This window comes from Corvus cornix, chromosome 2, assembly GCF_000738735.6.
Source record: "Corvus cornix cornix isolate S_Up_H32 chromosome 2, ASM73873v5, whole genome shotgun sequence".
In the NCBI taxonomy this organism is placed as follows: domain Eukaryota; kingdom Metazoa; phylum Chordata; class Aves; order Passeriformes; family Corvidae; genus Corvus; species Corvus cornix.
Window position 1 is genome coordinate 137660047 of NC_046333.1, and position 19074 is coordinate 137679120.

A 19074-nucleotide genomic window follows, 5' to 3' on the forward strand; every position below is an offset into this window, starting at 1 on the left:
ATGAACAGAAATAAATCATTAATGTTTTTTATTCTACAATAAATTATTTTAGGATCACTCTTACCTCTGGTCCCCTTTCATTACTCCTACACCCATCCTCCCAGAAGGCTGGGGATGGGCAAGAGGCTGGGAGTGGGCATAGCCAAGACAGCTGACCCAAACTGAACAATGGGGTGGTCCATACTGTGTGATGTTATGCTCAGCCCAGGGTAAAGAAGGAGGGAGGGTGAACATTTGTGGTTATGGTGTTTGTTTTCCCAGGTAACAGGTACATGTGCTGAGTTAAGTAGCTAGATATCTTCCTGCCAGTGGAAAGTAGTGAAAGAATTTATTTTGTTTTGCTTCCAAAAGTAGCTTTTGCTTTTCTTATTAAACTTTCTTTATCTTGAACCAAGCATCTTTGGGACTATTATTTTTTACTTCATCACCTGGTAGAAGGGTATGACTGAATGGCAGGATGGGTATTTGGCTGCTGTCTGCAAATGAACATGTAGAACATCATCTACTTACCTTCAATCAGCTATATCGGCCTGTAAATAAGATTTATTGTCTGGAATCTTATTAATTTATGAAAAATTGTAAAGTGTTCAGTCATTGCATTTAGCATTATATTTATAAAAAAATAAAAAATTCCTAGTGTGAGTAAGAAACCAAGTTCCTCTTGGTTTTACAACAGTATAAATACTATAATGATCTGAGAATTGGGTCTGCTGGATGGAAAAAAATCTCACACTAAACCAGAGTTTAATTCCTTTTCATAATGACTGAAGCCTCGAGTTACCATTTTAAAGCAGACTTTATTAGAATTCTGATTTTTCTTATGTTTGAAGGAGAAACTCCTTCCCAAAAGAAACAATTTCTGTGGTTTTTCATATTTTCATTCTAACAGATCTGCTTTTTTATTTCCCTTACAATTTCTGTTACAAAGATGAAAGCATCTCCCAGCATCATTCACTGCATTGATGAGCAGAACAATTCTGCTCCCTGAAGATAGATGTCCAGCATCACTTCAGATGACTTAGCATATCTAAGACATTGATACAAATGATATAAAGGGCATACAGGATAATAATGTTCTTCTACAGCAGTGTCCAGAGGTGAGGTGGATTTCATGGCATATCTTGGATGGCACTACACACATATGAATAAATAACTTTAATGAACCCTAGTATTCATTGACCTTGTGGGAGCATAGACACCAAGGACACATGAGATCATCTATGTGCAGATATCTAAACATAGGAAAGATAACAGGATTCTCAAGGACTGTCTCAACTTAAGGGTAATAGAAAATGGGTTTGAAAATGAGGTGCAGGAAGCTGTGGGATTCTTGCTGGCCATCTCCTCAGGCAGTACATGGCATATGCCTGCTGCTTAAAAAAGGCAAGACAGCACAGAAGAACAGGTTTGACCTAATTCCTACCATTTAAACAGAATTTTCAAGAGAGGAAAGTAACCACCTAACTGTAGGGTCAGCTAAAGTATTTCTGAGGCTAACACTTGGTAAACATAAGATAAAAGAAGATTATATGGTTAACCTTAGTCGTCAGTGCAGACACAGACACATGAATCAAAATAATAATTTTTTTCTTTTAAAGACATATATAATTTGGTAGAATACCTGAGAACTCGTTGACTGGTGTAAATAGACATATGTTTTCAGAAGCTCCTGAATCTACCTAATTACCTCACTAAAAGATATTTCTGGCTATTAGAATATCTTTGTTTGTGTATTAAACAGAACAGATTCTTTTCTATTTGCTACAATAGAAAAATATGAGTAACATTGATAAGACCACAGCAATAAAGCTCTTTCAGTTATTCTTGTATACTGGTACAATTGCAATTAGCATAAGGAACGAAAACCAGATACTAGAGGCTATTCAAATGAGGTTTGATTTTTTCCCCACTCCCAAAAAGCCAATCTATTTTTCCGCTGAATCAGAAGATAAAAAATTGTTGCTTTCATTACTTTTATTATATACATTCAAAGTTTATAAATTATAATAATTTTTGGTAGGACAGCTGTCAATAGGACTTTAGTATTTTCTTTTTTTTCAATTAAAGTTGTCCTTTTTAGGCATATCCAAGAATTAAATTGTAAATTATAAATGCCACTATTACACAGAAAATGTTCTATCCTTATACATAGTCTTTGCAAATATTTTTTCTTATTTAGATAACAAATGCAAGTAAGTGACTGTCCTATTTATAAATATGGTAGATATCTGCCGTATTGATTTAGCTTGCCTTCTTTTTTAATTCAGATATTTCTTATCTGTGTTTTACATGTCAGAATTAAATACGAAATATACATTTATATTTTAATAGCATGGCAGAAATTCATCTTCTGAGCAAAGTCTTCTGAAAAGCAGAATTATCTTATATTAAATGCTAACAGTAAGTCCTAATCACAGGAAGATAATTGGTGTTTAGAATTTTTGTGGTTTTTTTGGTTTTTTGTTAGCTTGTTCATTTGTTTTTGGGTTTAGAGCTTTTTTTACTCTAATTACAATTGATAGTGAGTATACATAATTTTATTTTTGCTAAAAATTGTAAGTTTTTTTCTCTTGATATTATAAGTTTCATTAGTCTTTCTTTGAGGAAGGTGAATGAGAAGTGAATCTACCTTTTATTTTGATGCTGTCACTATACCACAGTAGCTGTGTTTTGTGCAATCCCAGCCTGGCCCGGGAATAATCCCACATTAAGAATTTCAATATTGGTTTTATTTTTTGTTTTCATCCAATTAGTTATTATAAAACATGCATGCATTCTGGTGAGTGGAACCCAGTTCTGCTCAGTGGATAATTCCTGTCAAATTGAAAGCTAATCACAACTTTCTGGGTAAATATTCTGACAATTGGATTGCTATGCAAAAAGATGTGGAGGCAAACCACAAGTAATTGATCATGATTCTATGATTTCTTTCAACTTCAAAATTTCTACATTTGGTTGATTTTCAATGAATGATATTGTGTTCTTCAGTCATAACAGAGGATGAAAACAAATTTCAAGATACTTGCAGATAATTCTGAGTTGTACTGCATAATATGTAACATAGAAAAAATATGACTAATACAAAATCCTAAGGCTCAATATTATTTTCATTTTACACACAGTGATGACTTCTGTAGCAATATAATAATGAAATGTGTTTCTTTTTTATGGGAAGATAAGCACATTTGTACATTAGTTTTCTTTCCTTTAATCTGAACTTAATGAGTTATGTTCTGAAGTTCATAAAAGTAGTAATCTTCTAATTAAATACTGTTTAAATTTTTCAGGTTCTAATTTTATAAACAGAAAGGGGAAAAAAAACTTTTTACATTTTTGCATTTCCTCAGAAAAATACAATGCTTTGCATTAAATAACATTTTATTTATATTAATAATATATGCCAAAAATCTGAAAAAGATGTGCAGGAGAAAGAGAGATTTTAGTAAATGTGTTAGCACCTTAAAGCATCCTTTATACTGAGGGGCTGTTGCTGAGAATTTTCTATTTCTGCTCTGGCCAAAGAAAAGTGTAGGGATTCAGCCTTTTCTAGGATCAGATCCAACTTTGTTACTCTATTGAGCCAAGATACAATTAACACTTATTTAGCCGTAAACTATTTGTAGGCATATATAATATAAAATATCAGGACTAAAAATAAGTCTTTATAAAAATTACCTTTCTGAAAAACCCTAGGAAAATTCTTCCTAATTTTAGGCACTACTTTCATCTGAAGATTAACCAGAAATTAGTAAATCTATTTGCTTCAGCTTCTATTTCCAAATCACTCCACTTATATGGAGACATTTAGAGAAAAATGGCAGCACTGGGCATGCTTAGTGCTCTGAAAATGGAGGAAAAAAACCCTCTTATTCTGGTACTTTAATCTGAAAACCAAGAACAAAAGGATCTATTAAAAAAGTAATAGATCAGTGTTATGTACTACTATGCAGTAGTACATCTTTTTTTTTTCTTCCTTTTTCTATTATTGTTACAGTGTAGGAAAAAAAAAGGCACATGAAATACAGGTCTGATTTATAACCAGCTGTTTGTCATTTCCATGGTTTCTGGTCTTCCTCACTGCAATAAACTTTGTTGGAACTTTTCAAACTGAAATGAAGACAGATTACACATCTGAAATAAAGTGAGGGGGCAGAGAGTAAGTTTTGTCCTAAAGTGTTGGTATATAACTTTTTTATAGCATAGTAGTCTTCTGGGTATTATTGTGAAATTATGCAACATAATTTTGCTTCAAATTATGTCATGCAATATATCTTCATGCTATACAATAGTGAGAAATTTCATTTCCAAAAAATCTAATTCCAAATGATACAGCTTTGATAGGAAAACATACATGACTGACAAAATAAGTAGTAGTTGGCTAAACAGCTATTTGGTTTTATTAGTAGTCTTGCAGTAAATCTTTCAGTATGCGCCATAAAAGCATTTTGCATGGTTTCTGTTGAGTTATACCTGAAGTTTCATGACATGAAATGATAGATTGAAACAGGGACTGGCTACACTAAAAAAATCTGAAGAACACTTGAGTCAGGTAAGTGTCAAGATTTCAAGGGTTTATCCAAAATATATATTTTTATGTGTGATGAGTACAGTATTTCAGTATGATGGCAGATTAAATGTAAGATAGTGCAGGGTGACAGAAGTGTATCTAAATATGCCACCAACTTGCACTTCTGTGAAACAATACATTACAAAATCATGTAGAAAATCTAAAGAAAACATCTGTTGTGCTGTAACAGGTAAACTATAGCTGTCCTACATAGCAGTTTATAGTGGAGGTGAAGTCAGATAAAAGGACTTCACATGTGGACTCTGCAAGTGGATGCAAGCTTTTAGTACTCTAAGATACTTGAAGAATGTTGCATTTTAAGAGGCTGAAAGCAATTGAGCTGAACCATCCACAACTAATGACCGAATATTCAGTGTGTCTTAACCCTTTAAATTAATTCAACACAAGCATCTGATTTTAGAAAGAATTGGGCTATTTTATGAGCAAACACTGTTGTAATTCTACTTTTTGAACTAAAATGGATAATTCAACATTTTAAAATATCAGTTACTAATGACACACCAAAATCTTTCAATTTTTTTATTCCTTCCTGCATATCACACTGCATAAAAGATAAGGTTATGTATGCAAATATCAGTGTCCTTAAATTTATGTATACACTATATAAGGAAAGATTTTGAGCTACTTATGTGATCTTCCATGATTGTTTGGTCTGTAGTACTCAAATGTTGGCATTTATTGTTAAACTCTTCCCTTGCAGATCCATATAGTTTACTGAGAAGGAATACACAGTTAATGCACACATAATAAAACATTAGGATAGAATAGAATAGAATAGAATAGAATAGAATAGAATAGAACAAAATAGAATAGAATAGTTGGAAGGGTCCTACAACAATCTTCTAGTCCAACTGTCAGATGGGTTTTGGGTTGTGTGTGTCTTTTCCTTCTAGATTGGTCAAAGTGACTATGCTTGTTCTAAACCAGAAAGTACTACATCTGTTAGCAGGAGTAACTACATGGATCTCCATAAGCTTCAATTTGTGCTGGCATATTTTACTCACACTTCGTAAAAGACAAGGGGCTTTCTTATGAATCAGTCTGACAATAAAGTATTACTTGCTACATAACCAAAAGCAAGATATGCTTTTTTTTTAATGTTAAAATATTATTAAAACCTTATTGCTTTATCTCAGGTCAAATGCAATCTTAACAGTATGTATCCTGGGTTTCAAAAACAGTTCATACAATAAGGCCACTAGCAAGCATAGTAAAAGATATGTTCTTTTCATTTCTAATCAAGGGATGTATTCTAAAGAATTTCATTGATAAGGATCTGTTAACAAAGACCTGACAGTTGCTAGGAGCTGAGAGTCAGAACTGAATGCAAACAGGGAACTCATTTGTAAAATGATTACCAGTGTTGTATCCCTGATCTCAATTAACTGCCAGCTGAAGTCAGATGCTCTTAATGTGATTCATTTTAACGTAACAAGAGTAAATAGTTTTGCCATGCAGAGCAAACTGATTATTTCAGACACAGTGGAGACCTTTCTTAAAATGTCATCCAGATTATGAATTCATGCTAAATAAGTTAATGAAAAGATTAATATCAATGACAACAGTGCTTCCAGATATAACTCCTTATTATATCTAAAATGGGCACTCCGATCTTTTTTTCCCCTCTCATTTTTAATTTTTTTCCCCTAGTTAATAGACATTTTCTTTGAAATGCATAATTTTCTGTACCACTTGAAACTAGCTGGTAAATTGAGAGTTTAATCTGTTTTTACCAAGATAAAGAGAGGTATATGTATTACTATGGATTGCTCTTGTTAGTTTTCAATCCTTTGGTATGAGTCTGTGCCAGCAGGGAAATGTCTTTACAATGTATAAGTTGTACTCAAACTAATTTCAGAGAACAATCTCAGGTGGGGTAGGTAGTATTTGTATAACATTTAACCCTTACCACTGCAATGCTTTAATCAAGTTACCTTTCTTAAAGGAAGACATTGATAATACAGGCTCTCGTCTTTCAAGGCATAGGTGGTCCTATTGATTTCCAAGAGCACATTTTCTTCTTCATTCTTCACCAAGTCCTTTGTTTTTTCTGTTCTTTATATTTTTTTTCCACTTGTGTAGTTACATATCACAGTCATACTCCTTGCTCCCTTACATATTCTTGACAGGTTAAACAATAACAGTTACCATATATTAGAATATTAAATTCAAAAAAAGCAAGCTAGTACTGCAGAGTTTCAGCAGAGAAAAAACTAGTAGTCCTTCCCTTAACATCCTCCATTTTCTTTCTGTTCATAAAGCAGGGGAGAAATCATCAGAGCTTTGCTCTGAAAACATTCAAGGGAAAATAAAATTCTAAGTAAAAAATCACACTGAAAAATATTGACATAAGTATACTTTGGGGTTAAACCATGGCAGCATACTAAATCTGCTCATCTTCCAGAAAATAATTTAAACTTTATGATGCTGGAAAGGGAACAGCTCCCTTACTTCCTTCTACCAGCTTAACCAAAAACTTAAATTTATAAAATTATTGTAAAAAAAGGTAGGAATGGTCCTGCCCTTTCTTATATATCTGCAAAATACTATTGGTCAGCATATATGCTAACAAAAAGGAGAACAGACATGAGCTTTGTAATTTTCAGTAGGCTTAGGTTCTCACCATTAAGTAAAAGAGTTCAGAAAGTAGGATGAAGCATTATTTATATATGCTGAAAAATGCTTACAACACCCCTCCCCCTGCCAGAATCTAGAGTTAAAAGTTACTGTCATAGTCACTTATGAAGTGATGTGCTACAGAAATGTTTAAGTGGTGTTATACACTACCTGATAACTTATCACAAACCTTGTGAGTCCACCTGGTAAACATTGACAGTATTGAGACAAGTACTTTAGGACCTGAATTTCACTGGGAGTGCGGTATCAACCAGAGCAAAGGGTAACTGAGTACCTGAATATGAGGGACATATATGTTTTTCTTCCCTCAATTCTTTTACAAACTTTTTCAAAATCTCCTTTTTTTTTTTTTTTTTAATGGCATCTCTGTAGAATTTTGTGGAAATGTGTGTAGTGCCATGGAAGAAAGATTTAGTCCATCACAAAATTAATAATAATCTGAAATAGTGATATTTGGTTACTCCTCTAATTGTCAGTCTTTGAAGGGTGAATCTAAAAGATGTTAAAATTCTCATTGTACAATCTTCAAGATGTCTTTATTTAATTCAAAGAGGGTATGACATAGTTTTTCTATTGATAATGAAATATAAAAATGTATTTAATGAAGAAAAACCAGGCTTATTTTCTTTCAAAACCTATTTTGTAAACAGATAAGAAAGGGCTCGCATATTGCTACATATTTGAAGAAAGGTGAAAATCCAGTTATTTTCTGCCCATTGCTAGAACTGGGGTTATCTGATCAGAAAAAAAAACCAACTAACCAAACAAATAGAGGCAGAGGGCCCACAGACAAAGAAACAAAGAATAGGCAGGCATTTTTTCTCTATATCACTAATCCTGTGACTGAATATATAGTTTAGGAAAGCAAACCATACACTGGCTTGGCTGACATGCACTCCCCAATGTACTCTCACTGTGCTAGGCAGCCCCCTGATTTGGAGGAGCAGAACATTTCAGCAGACAGGCTGAGAAAGTTGGGACTGCTTGGCGGAGAAAAGAAGCTTCCTCATAGCAGCCTTGTACTATCTGAATGGGGCTTACAGGGGAGCTGGAGAGGGACTTTCATCAAGAACTGTAGTGATAGTGATACCAAAGGATTTTTACTTCTTATATATTTTTCAAATATTTTTTGCTCTGTAGACTATTATTATATAGTTATATAATTTCTTAGCTAAATTCAGTACTTTGTTAGATAAATACATTCCTGGAATCTTATTCTAATCTTGCTTCTTCAGTGAATCAAACCATGTCACTTTCCCATGTATTTAGACATAAGCAGTGTGGGGCTAGAAGCAAGGGGGGAGGCTTCAGTAGGGAGCCAAACCAAGAGAGGGAATTACTTCATTAACTGTACTTCTAATTGGGGATTCTTGTCAATTATGCTAATTTGCTAAACTTATAAAAATGCCAAAGCCCTGTATCATGTGTGCATTCTGCGATAAGTGCCCCTGGAGGACCTTCAATAAACAGTAACTGCTTTTATAATTTTAATCTTTTTTGGCTTGTGATTTTAGAAAAGGAAACAATAGAAAAAGGAGTAATGGATACAAATTGAAAGAGGGGAAATTTACGTTAAATATTAGGAAGAAATTTTTCACTTTGACAGTAGTTAGACATTGGAACAGGTTGCACAGAGATGTTGTGGATGCCCCGATACTGTCAGTGTTCAAAATTAGATTGGATAAGGCCTTGAGCAACCTGATCTAGTGGGAGGTGTCCCTGCCCATAGCAGGGGGTGTTGGGACTAGATGATCTTTAAGATCCATTCCAAACCCTTATTCTATGATTTTATCTTTCTAGCAGATTCTATGGAATAAACCAACATCCACTCCACTTTTTAATACATTCTTGTTTACTTTCTGTAACATGATATGAGAGGTAATGTAGTAATTAAATCACCCATCATATTAACAAGGATAGGAATTTTACCCTACATTGTAATTCCAGCTGTCATATTTTAAGATAAAATAAAAATTACTTAATGAAATGTGAATGGATTTCAGCCTCCTTTATATTTCATCAATTTTCTTAAAGTTAGAAGCTCAAAAGGCAGCTTTTACTTTCAAATGTGAGGCATTTTTCTTCATGATTTGATGCATATATATGGAATAGTCATCTTTCCCTTCTTTCTAAAAAGCATGATGATTCCAGTCATGTTTGTTTTATAAAGGACATAGGGGTACACAGGAACTTGGAGCTTTGCCCAAGCATTTAAAAAGTGAAGATTCGTGCATTCAATAAAAAATAATTTATTTAGGCTTTTCCCTATTATATATCATATATTTGCAACAATAAGTGACATTTTTGATTTATGGGATTTGACATGACCTGTCCCACTTAGAAATTTCAAAAAGAAATGTTGCTCAATATTAGTCTATCAGAAATGACACACATGTCACCATGTGATTACTTTCCAGACAAGGCCCAGGCATAGCCTCGTTTCCTTGGGCATAAAAACACTGACACTCAAGAAAAAAGGATGATGCCTGTCATGTTCTCCTTTTCTCCACAGGAGCTCTTCCAAAAAGCCTTTAGGGTTTTACTCTTCTCTTCCAAGACACTACAAAAGGATATTTGTTCAACATTTTTCTGTGAGAGACCTACTATTAGTTGAACTGAGATCACCTTTGAAAAAATGTTTTTGCTATTACTAACAAATTTTGATTAAGTCAGGGATTTTTACAAAGCTGGAGGAGGAAAGAGAGACATACGCTTGTATATACACACAAATGTTCATATGCTTTTGTTTAATTGATATAATTTTGTACACATTATGTGTGAAGAATCATTTTCTGAAAAAGATGATTTACAAAAAGTTCTGGATACCCAATATAAATTATTGTAATTATGTAGTTTATGTTGTAATGGTTTTAATCAGTTCCATGAGAGTTAACAATAACTACAGAAAGAAGATCAAATATTAAAATTTCAGTATTCTCCATTGTAATCTAAAAAATGTATTAGTAAATAATTTTTAGCTATAACATTATTTAGACTTATATATGTATATATTTACACATATACATAAGCAAACACATGCTTATATTATATATACACACACAGGGACTCAGACATATGTTTTAATGCAATTATTTTTTTCTGGAGAACACACAGGAATAAAAAAATTGTGAGACTGAAGATGCCTTTCAGCTATAATAATAGTTTTAGAAATCATTATTTTCAACCACTCACATGTTCAGACAGCAAAAAGCATTAGAAGTGTGCAAATGTTTTCCAAGCTGCTATCTGACATTGATTAGAATAGTGGTACTTTTTGGGTTTTACAGCAAAAGATATGAGGAATTAAAAAAAAAAAAATCTATAAATTGTTTCTGACAGAATCAATATTGGGCAATGACAGTAATTTTCATATAATTATATGGGTTGAATCCCTTTTCAAGGGGGTAATGCAACTTAAAATGCTTTTCACCTTGGCTGAATAACTGTTGTACATTTTAGTGTATCACAGAATGACAGCAGGACTTAAAGTTGGGAAGAAGGTCAACTCTTCAGACAGTGATGCCTTGGGGAAACCAGAAATTGTTCCCACTTCTCAGTCTGTGAAGCTACTGGCATCCCAAATAGTCACAAAGCACTTCAGTGCCTTAGGCTATTTCAAAGTCAGAGCTGCTTCATTCTTATTAAAATATATTTATACTGCTTAATAAGAAATAGCCTTTTAACAAGAGTGCATTACTGTGTATGAGAAATCCCAGTTGTTCCTCTAAAAATTACTTACATACAGCACCATTTACTAAAACAGCTTTCTAAGGAAATCCAAAATACTCAAAGTTGAAGAAAATATGATAAGAGATGAATAATGAAGTCCACCAATATATTACTGTACCTTCAAACTCAAATAAATATATATATACTAATAGACCCTACTTATTTTATGTGAGATTCAGAAGAGGTGTAATGATTTTGGAATTGAAACTGAAAAGAAAGCAAAATTTAAAATTGAGTGGAGAAAAAGCAAAAAACCAACAAAAACCAAGCAATATTTATTTGTCTTATACCTCCCTTGTTTTTCTTTTCTGTGCTGTAAACAAAAGAAAATAAATAATGCATCCTCATTAACCAGTGTTTATCAAACTTACATTACTGTCTACCTGGCCACAGCTCTTTAACAATATTTTTAGAAACAACTTTTTTTAAAGGAGGCAAATGATAAACACTGGCAGTTATTCTAATGGAGAAGAAAAAACTTTACAAAGCCAAATTTGACTCTAATCTGAGTCTAATTCTGAAAAAAAAAAGAATATTGGTAACAGGATTGAATTGCCTTACAGGTTGGAAGTCTAAGTTATTCTGAATTTATTGTCAATCACCTAATAATTATTGATTTTCGGGGAAAAAGGACAGGAAGTCTTCTCATGTGTAAGAGAGTAAAGTGCGAAAATATGGTAAAGATACAATGGAAATCAGTTGAGATTCCATGAAGGAAATTAATCAAATAGCAAGAAAAGTTCATTTAAAAGAAAGATTCATAAAAATGCCATAGGGAATTCCATGGTATGTTTTTCCATCAGTAGCCCCTAAGATTAAATCAACAGTACTGTAACAATGGTGTATTATACGTATTTGTTTTAATACTTATGAAAAATCTAAAAGTCAAAGAGCACAAACAAGCAAAAACAAAGATTATGAGGAATGACATGCTGACATGTCATTCATAACATTCTGCCTACCTCAGTCAGAGGGTTAGTTCTTACCTTGTGGGATAACAAAATCCATAAATGAAAAAGGCCAGAAAAGCTTTTCTTACCATTGAAGTGTTCAAGTAGATTGAGGAACAACGTGGTTTGAGACAGAAATCTGCTACAAATTGTTGCTGTTTGTGTAATTATTGTTGACTGTCCAAAATGTAGAACAATGCCTAAAAACATTAAGGCAGAAGAAAAGCAAAAAACTCCACAGGTATTTTAACTTATCGTAACAAAGTAAATATGTATAAGCCAGTTGCAACATAGGGCTCTATATTTAAACAACTAAACATTTGTAAGAATAATAAATTTACCTGATAAATTGTGAGGTTTCTGTCACATGACCTTAAAACTAATGAACTTAACTTTCTTTCTGTTTTTCATAGATACGCTTAACTTGAAACTTGAAGTCAAATAAATACATGTTGTATTATGCAGCCTGACCAACCTAGTGGCCTTCTATGATTGGATCATCAGTGGACAATTTCAGTGGACAACTTCAGTGGACAACATACAATAGGGAAAAAAATAGTAATCTTTAACCTTTATTCAAAAATCTTGTTGCAGTTTTCCTGTAAGTGGCTTAAAGCAATGTGGCCTTAACCTTGGACTGTAGTCCAATTTTAACTTACAGTACCACGTTGCAAGTGTAATTCTTCATTTCTAATTCATAGAATTTATGATTATCACTTACTTGGTTTAAAGACATCAGACTTCTGAAAACTCCAAACTGTCATTGAGCCCTTTGGAATACATTTCTTCTTAACAGTGGTCCAATGCTTTCACCCAGAGTGTCACGGGCATGCTGTGATGTGTAGCTGCTTCCAACATGGGGAAAGTGGGTACAAGTCAGTTGAACAGCAAAGTGGCACAGCAAGTAAGGACACAACTCACACCTTAGGTAGCAAAAAATGGAGAAGAATTATGCATCCTGTAGCAAATGTTGTTATTCGTGTGAAATATTGAAAAAAAAGCCTAAACTTTACAATTTTAATGTAAGTACTCTAACACTGGCTGTTTTCAGTTGTGATTTTGAAAAATGCCCTTTTAATTTAAGAAAATGCATTTTATGCCAGGCTGGGTTCATTTTCATTTCAGTTAATTTGTTCCTGCATGTAATCCCCAAGAATACACAAATGGTTTAATTAGAATTTAAACAGACTCAACCATTTCCTAGAAAAGTCCTTCAGTTTTTTTATGAAAGCTTATTGATTTTCTGTAACCAAACTTTCCTTTCATAATGGGTTATCAAACTGGTCTTTTCCATAATAAATGTCAAAGACATTTCATAGGAATGATGACACTCCAATTCGACACTTTTCTAAGCCTTAATCTACACTTTTCAAACACTTTCATTAGAAAAAGATAATTACATTTTGGTGGATTTCAATTAAAACATCGAAGCTTGTAAAATTATTTCATTCTGTTTCTAAATTGCTTAGGAAGCATTATCTGTTACTGAAGTCTCATACAATCTAAAGTCTATTTTAACAATTGTTTTGGTTGTTAGATAAAAAACCCCTGCTTCATTAACCATAATTAATGATTACTAAATACCTGTCTTTTCAACTGGCTAGGGTTGCTTGAAGTTAATATATGGAATAATTTCCCTCTTCTCTGACATTTTGCAGAGGAATACCGTTCACAAACTATTCCTCTGAATTATTCTCAATTTTAGATGAAGCTGTAGTCTCACTGAAGGATGGGAACTGTAATTGGCATAGAGTGGTTCTTCATTTAATACTTGTGTCTGCAAAAACAAGATAATTAGAAGCAAAGACTTTTGTACATTAGAGCTGAAGTGGGAGCTAGAAATGAAGTTTCAGTTTATTTTCCTGTTGATGGAGAGAGTGACATGAAGTGTTGAACATATCAATGTGCAGTATGCTGTAATGGGCGGGGAAGGAAAATGGCTGCCTGGGGAGCAGTCTTCAGCATCCTGTAGAACTTGGTCAGAGTTTTTCATCCTTCCCACATCTCCTTCAGAAACTGCAGAAAGATTTAGTCACATTTATGTCCTCAATTTTGTAGGACCTAAGTTTTTGCTTCTTTGACATAAATGTGCATGCTTAGATAAGGGGGGTATCACAAAATATTTTGCCCAGAAGATCAGTAGGTACCACAGGAGACAGAATATTAGCTGTTAAAAAGACAAATATTTCCAATTATTTTCAAAATTTTGTAAAATTACTAATATTTTTAAAGTTTTCCTGACAGTGTCATGAATTACATTCATGCTCCATGTATTCTTCAAAACCTGATAGAATTTGTGAGACTCTTTTGTCAGAATATGAAAAACTATTTTTTTTCTTGTCCTCTTTATTACTCCTTGCTTTTGTTCTGAACAGTACTCAATCCTATATATTGAGATATTTATACAGGAAATACATATAAATTGGCCCTCTACACAGAAAACATGTTTTCTCCAATATCTTCTTAGCCTCACTTCAATTCTCCAAAGTGAATTTTAATGAATTATAATTGTTCATTTTTCTACTGAGTTTCCGTATTGTTATGTTTTAGACTTGCACTAATATAGTTTGGATTAATTATTTCTTTAAAACTGATTATAGTCCTGTCCATGATACTTAAATAAGGTGTCCTTTATTTTCTTCTTGCTATATTTGCTAATTGACTGGGCATGTAAAGATAACTGCTAATACCAGTAGTTTTTCATGCCTGAGACAAACCTGCTGCTCTTTTTCTTTTAGAAGACAAAGGATCACAACTACTGTTACGTTAAGGAAGAGGTAGAACTTGAAAGAATGATGATATCTTCTGGTATTGGAGGTGTTGCAATCTTTGCATGAGCTGCATTGCTGCAACATGCATCAACAGCTGAAAACATAATGATCTTCAGAAGTTGTTCCTGGTTTTATGTTTAGTATTGGGCTTGCCTGCTCAGCTGTAGAAACAAATATCATGCTGATATTTGAAGCAATCTTACAATAAGTTTAATTTGAAATAAAAATGTTACAAAACTGGGTTCACAGGAATACTGCAGAGTGTAACTATATATTCCTAAAGGTATTGCCCTAATGGGCCATAACCTCTGTACTGAGCTTGCCAGGCCCCAGGACCAATGCTTAGCAGTTATGCTCTGTTATGGTATGACCTACCTGCAGTCATGCTTTACTTGGCTTAGCTGTGACAACAGTTTGTCCAAACGTCTAAGTGTCTATGACTAATTTGTTTTACTTTTATCTGTTTTTGTGTGCTACAACCACAATTTTAGGTAAAAAGCAGCAGCAAGCACTTTATGTAGAATGGGATAGTTTAAATTCTAATATAACTGATGCAGTGTAGAAAAACACAGGCCTGTTACAGTATCAGAGTCCTTCAGAAGTCAAGACATAACATACAGCTTTAAAAACTCAGCCATGGTCATTAACACTATGCAGACATGGATCTAGACAAAATGGGGTTTAGGGATAACAAAAATAATATATGTAAGAGACACAATATTTAGTGAACTTGGATGTAAAGTGGAGCTGCAGAATGATAAAGAAAGAGTAAAGGTATAAAAATATATTAGCAAACATGACCCCAGGTATATCCCATGCCAAGAAAAAAGAACCATCACTGTTGAAGAATGGTTAGAGGATCAGGGACATGGATCATTGATAAAGCCAGATCAATAACAGAGCTGTACAAGCAAAGGCCTGCATGAGCAAAGGCCTGCATGAGAAAATGCCTGCATGAGAAAATGCCTGTGTGAGAACCAAAAGGGAGTTTTAAGGAGGTACAGTGCTGTGCTCATAAGATGTACTGACCATGAGAAGGGAGGGAGAACTTTGATTTCTCAAGTCAAAAACATAAATAATAGAAGCTTGCCAAATGTAGCCTTTTATCTAACCCAATTATGTAGAAGTAAGAATGCGTTTTCGTGAGTTTAAACCAATCAAAGAACTGATGAGCATATACTCTCATACTATATAAGTGCCTCTGTATTGCAAATAAACTAAGCTTGCTTTATTAATCACATTGATTGTCTGCATGTCCTCCCCTGCCGAAGTCAGCAAGTCATCACTATGAACATCATTTTCCTACCAGTGACAGATGGTACTGGAAGCTCACTGTGACTGCATCATTACCACCACAGTGGCTTGGGCAGATGTACGGTTCACTGGGTAAAAAACCGGCTGGATGGCTGAGCCCAAAGAGTGCTGGTAAATGGAGTGAGATTCAGCAGGTGACTGTTCACAAGTGTATTTAGGCTGGTCCTGTTTAATACTTTTATCAATGACCTGGAAGAGGGGATTGAGTGCACCCTCAGACAAGTTTGCAGGCAACAGCAAATTGGGCAGGATTATTGATCTGCTGGATGGTAGGAAGGCTCTGCAGAGGAATCTGGAGAGGCTGGATTGATGAGCTGAGTACAACTGTATGATATTCAACAAGGTGAAGTGCCAGATCCTGCACTTTGACCCATGTAAGTGCAAATGCTGAAGCATGTCCAAAGAAGGTCAACAAGGATGGTGAAGCACAAGTGTAATGAGGATTGGCTGAGACAGTTGTGAGTGTTTGGCCTTGAGAAAATGAGGCTGAGAGGAGACCTTATGACTCTCCGTAACCACCTGAGAAGAGATTGTAGTAAAAAGGGTGTTGGTCTTTTCTCCCAGGTAACAAGCATAAGGACAAGAGTAAATGGTCCCCAGTTGTGCCAGGGGAGGTTTTGATTGGATACTATAAAAAGGATTCTTCATGGCAAGAGTTTTTAAGCATTGGAATACACATAAAAAGGAGGTAGCTGAGTCGCTAAGTAGCCAAGTCACCGTACCTGGAGGTATTTAAAAGATGTGGCACTTAGGGACATGGTTTAGTTGTGGACTTGGCAGTGTTAATGACTGGACTTGATGATCTTAGAGGTCTTTTCCATTCTAAATAATTCTATGATTCTATGAGCCAGGCAAACAATTGAAGGGTGAACATGACACTGTGAAAAAGGGACAAAAACTTTGAGTGTGTGTTACAATTTTAATTGTGCTATTATTACTATTACATAAAATTTTTCTTTAAAGATTTTTTTTCTATTTAGATTTTTATTCTTGCCTTTCTGTCGTTAGATTTAGACTAGCAATGATTCTTGAATGGGACTGTTAAAATTTCATTTACAGTTATAAATTATTAGCTTTGCATGCATCTATCTATCTATCTATCTATCTCAATCTATGTGTTTTCTGTTAACCTTAGACCTCATCACAAGAAAAACATCAACCTGTTGGAAGAAATCCAGAGGAGAATCACTAAGTTGATTACAGGGTTGGAACACCTCTCCTGTGAAGACAGACTGAAAAAGTTATGGCTGTTCAACCTGACGAATAGGAGACTCTGGGAAGACCCTAGAGCAGTTTCCAGTACATAAAATGAGCTTAAAAGAAGGCTAGATAAGGACTTTTCACATGGGAATGAAGTGATAGAACAAGGGCCAGCAGCCTTAAGCTGAAGGAAGGAAGGTTTAGATTAGATATTAGGAAGAAATTATTTACTATAAAGGTGGTGGAGCACTGGAACAGGTTGCCCAGAGAGGAGGTAGACTCCCAGCCCCTGGAGTTGTTCAAGGCCAGGCTAGATGGGGAGCAATTCTGACTCTTTTTCTTATTTTAAGACAATTGTATGGGGTGGACACTCCAAAAATTAGTTACCTCCCCTTTATAGTTTTAACCACTGCCCTTTCACCAATTAGGCAAGTAGATTTAAATGAATGCAAGAAGATAAAAATGAAAAAAAAACCAGTTTGCTAAAGATCAAACAGCAACAACCAAGATAACAGTAATAATCACAAGATACAAAGGTGTTAAATCCCATGGACTGTCCAGGAACAAAGAAAACAAGATGGCAGATAAGCCACTCCCCCAGGATAGCGGCCACCATAGCCGACAGCATGGATCAGAAGACAAAGACAGTATGGTGGAGAAGCTCCTTCCTCAAAATGGCAGCTGCTTTGGAATACCCTGTTGTGCCAGTTTGAGACAAATTTGGAGGAAAATATCCTCTGATAGAAGGCAGGTTACAATCACCCTCCCCCACCAGGTTTGGGTGAAAAAAAAAAATTCCTCAGAGGAAAATGAAAGGAAAAAACTATTTATTTAACAAACACAATGCACAATGGGAAAAGAATAATGCTATATAATAAAACCTATTGGTGTGGAGAGAAACCTGGTAAATTCTCAGAATCCTTGTGGGTGTGGCTTTCTCCTCATCGGAGCTGGGTCGGCTTGGGCCCCTCCAGGCTGAGGTGTAAGGTCTCCCAGCCAATGCTTTGGTATTGTTGAACAGTCCAGAAGAGAAGAAGAAGAAACCAGAGTTCCAGGAAAACTTGCTTTAGTTAACAAACAAAAAGTTACCTAGAAAGGAAAAGGAATGTAATTCTCCTTCCTGCTGCAGAAGTGGAGCAGCTGAACAGGAGAAGCCAGCTTATCTGTGTTTCAAACACAGCACCAAAGGAATTCCACTGGCTCTTACCCCTCTCCCTTAGCCAGTGTCGCGGGTTCGGTTTGTAACCGGGCGGAAACACCAATTTAGTGTAGTGGTTTGGTCCAAAATACTCATTACTGTTTATCTGCTGTGAGATAAGAATTAGGAGAAATGCAAAGCAGGCACCAAACTTGAAAGAATATAAAGAAGTTTATTAACAGACCTAAAAGAAGAAAAAAAAATTATACCACTTCAGAACTCTCTCCTCCCCCACCTTCCTCCCTTCTCCCACTGACAATGTGAAAAGACAACCCTTAAGATATTCAGTCTGTTTACCACTTCCATAATAACCTTGTTCAGTCCATTTAGAAAGAGAAGTCTCTTCTTGCTCATGCTATGAAAACATTATCACAACGAGACAGCCCCCACTTCCAAATATTGTTCAGTCCATTTAGGAAGAGGAGTCTCTCTGCCTGCGTGTGAGTCCTTTCCCCGACTTGCAGCTTTTCCCGCAACTGCTTTCGAGGGTCCACTCTTGAAGTTTTTTGGGGTACAATTTTAAGGTTGAGCCGTTCAGAAACAAAAACAGAGGCCCTTCTCCTTCCCTGGGAGCAAAGGGTCTTCATCATCTTCATCGTTAGGACTATCTCTGGGAGCATCTCTAGGAACTGAGGTTTTCTCCTTTCCCGTTTGGAGCAAAAGTCCTCATCTGGTTCCATCTCTCCC

At 34.9% G+C, this 19074-nt stretch overlaps 1 long non-coding RNA gene across 1 annotated transcript; it reads right to left on the bottom strand.

The window, feature by feature from the left end:
- Window positions 1-17999: 17999 nt before the first annotated feature.
- LOC109145356 lies at window positions 18000-18486 on the bottom strand. The gene is made up of 2 exons (XR_002046681.2): window positions 18397-18486; window positions 18000-18278 (listed from the first exon to the last, which is right to left on the bottom strand). It is a non-coding gene; the product is annotated as an uncharacterized LOC109145356 (long non-coding RNA).
- Window positions 18487-19074: the final 588 nt, after the last annotated feature.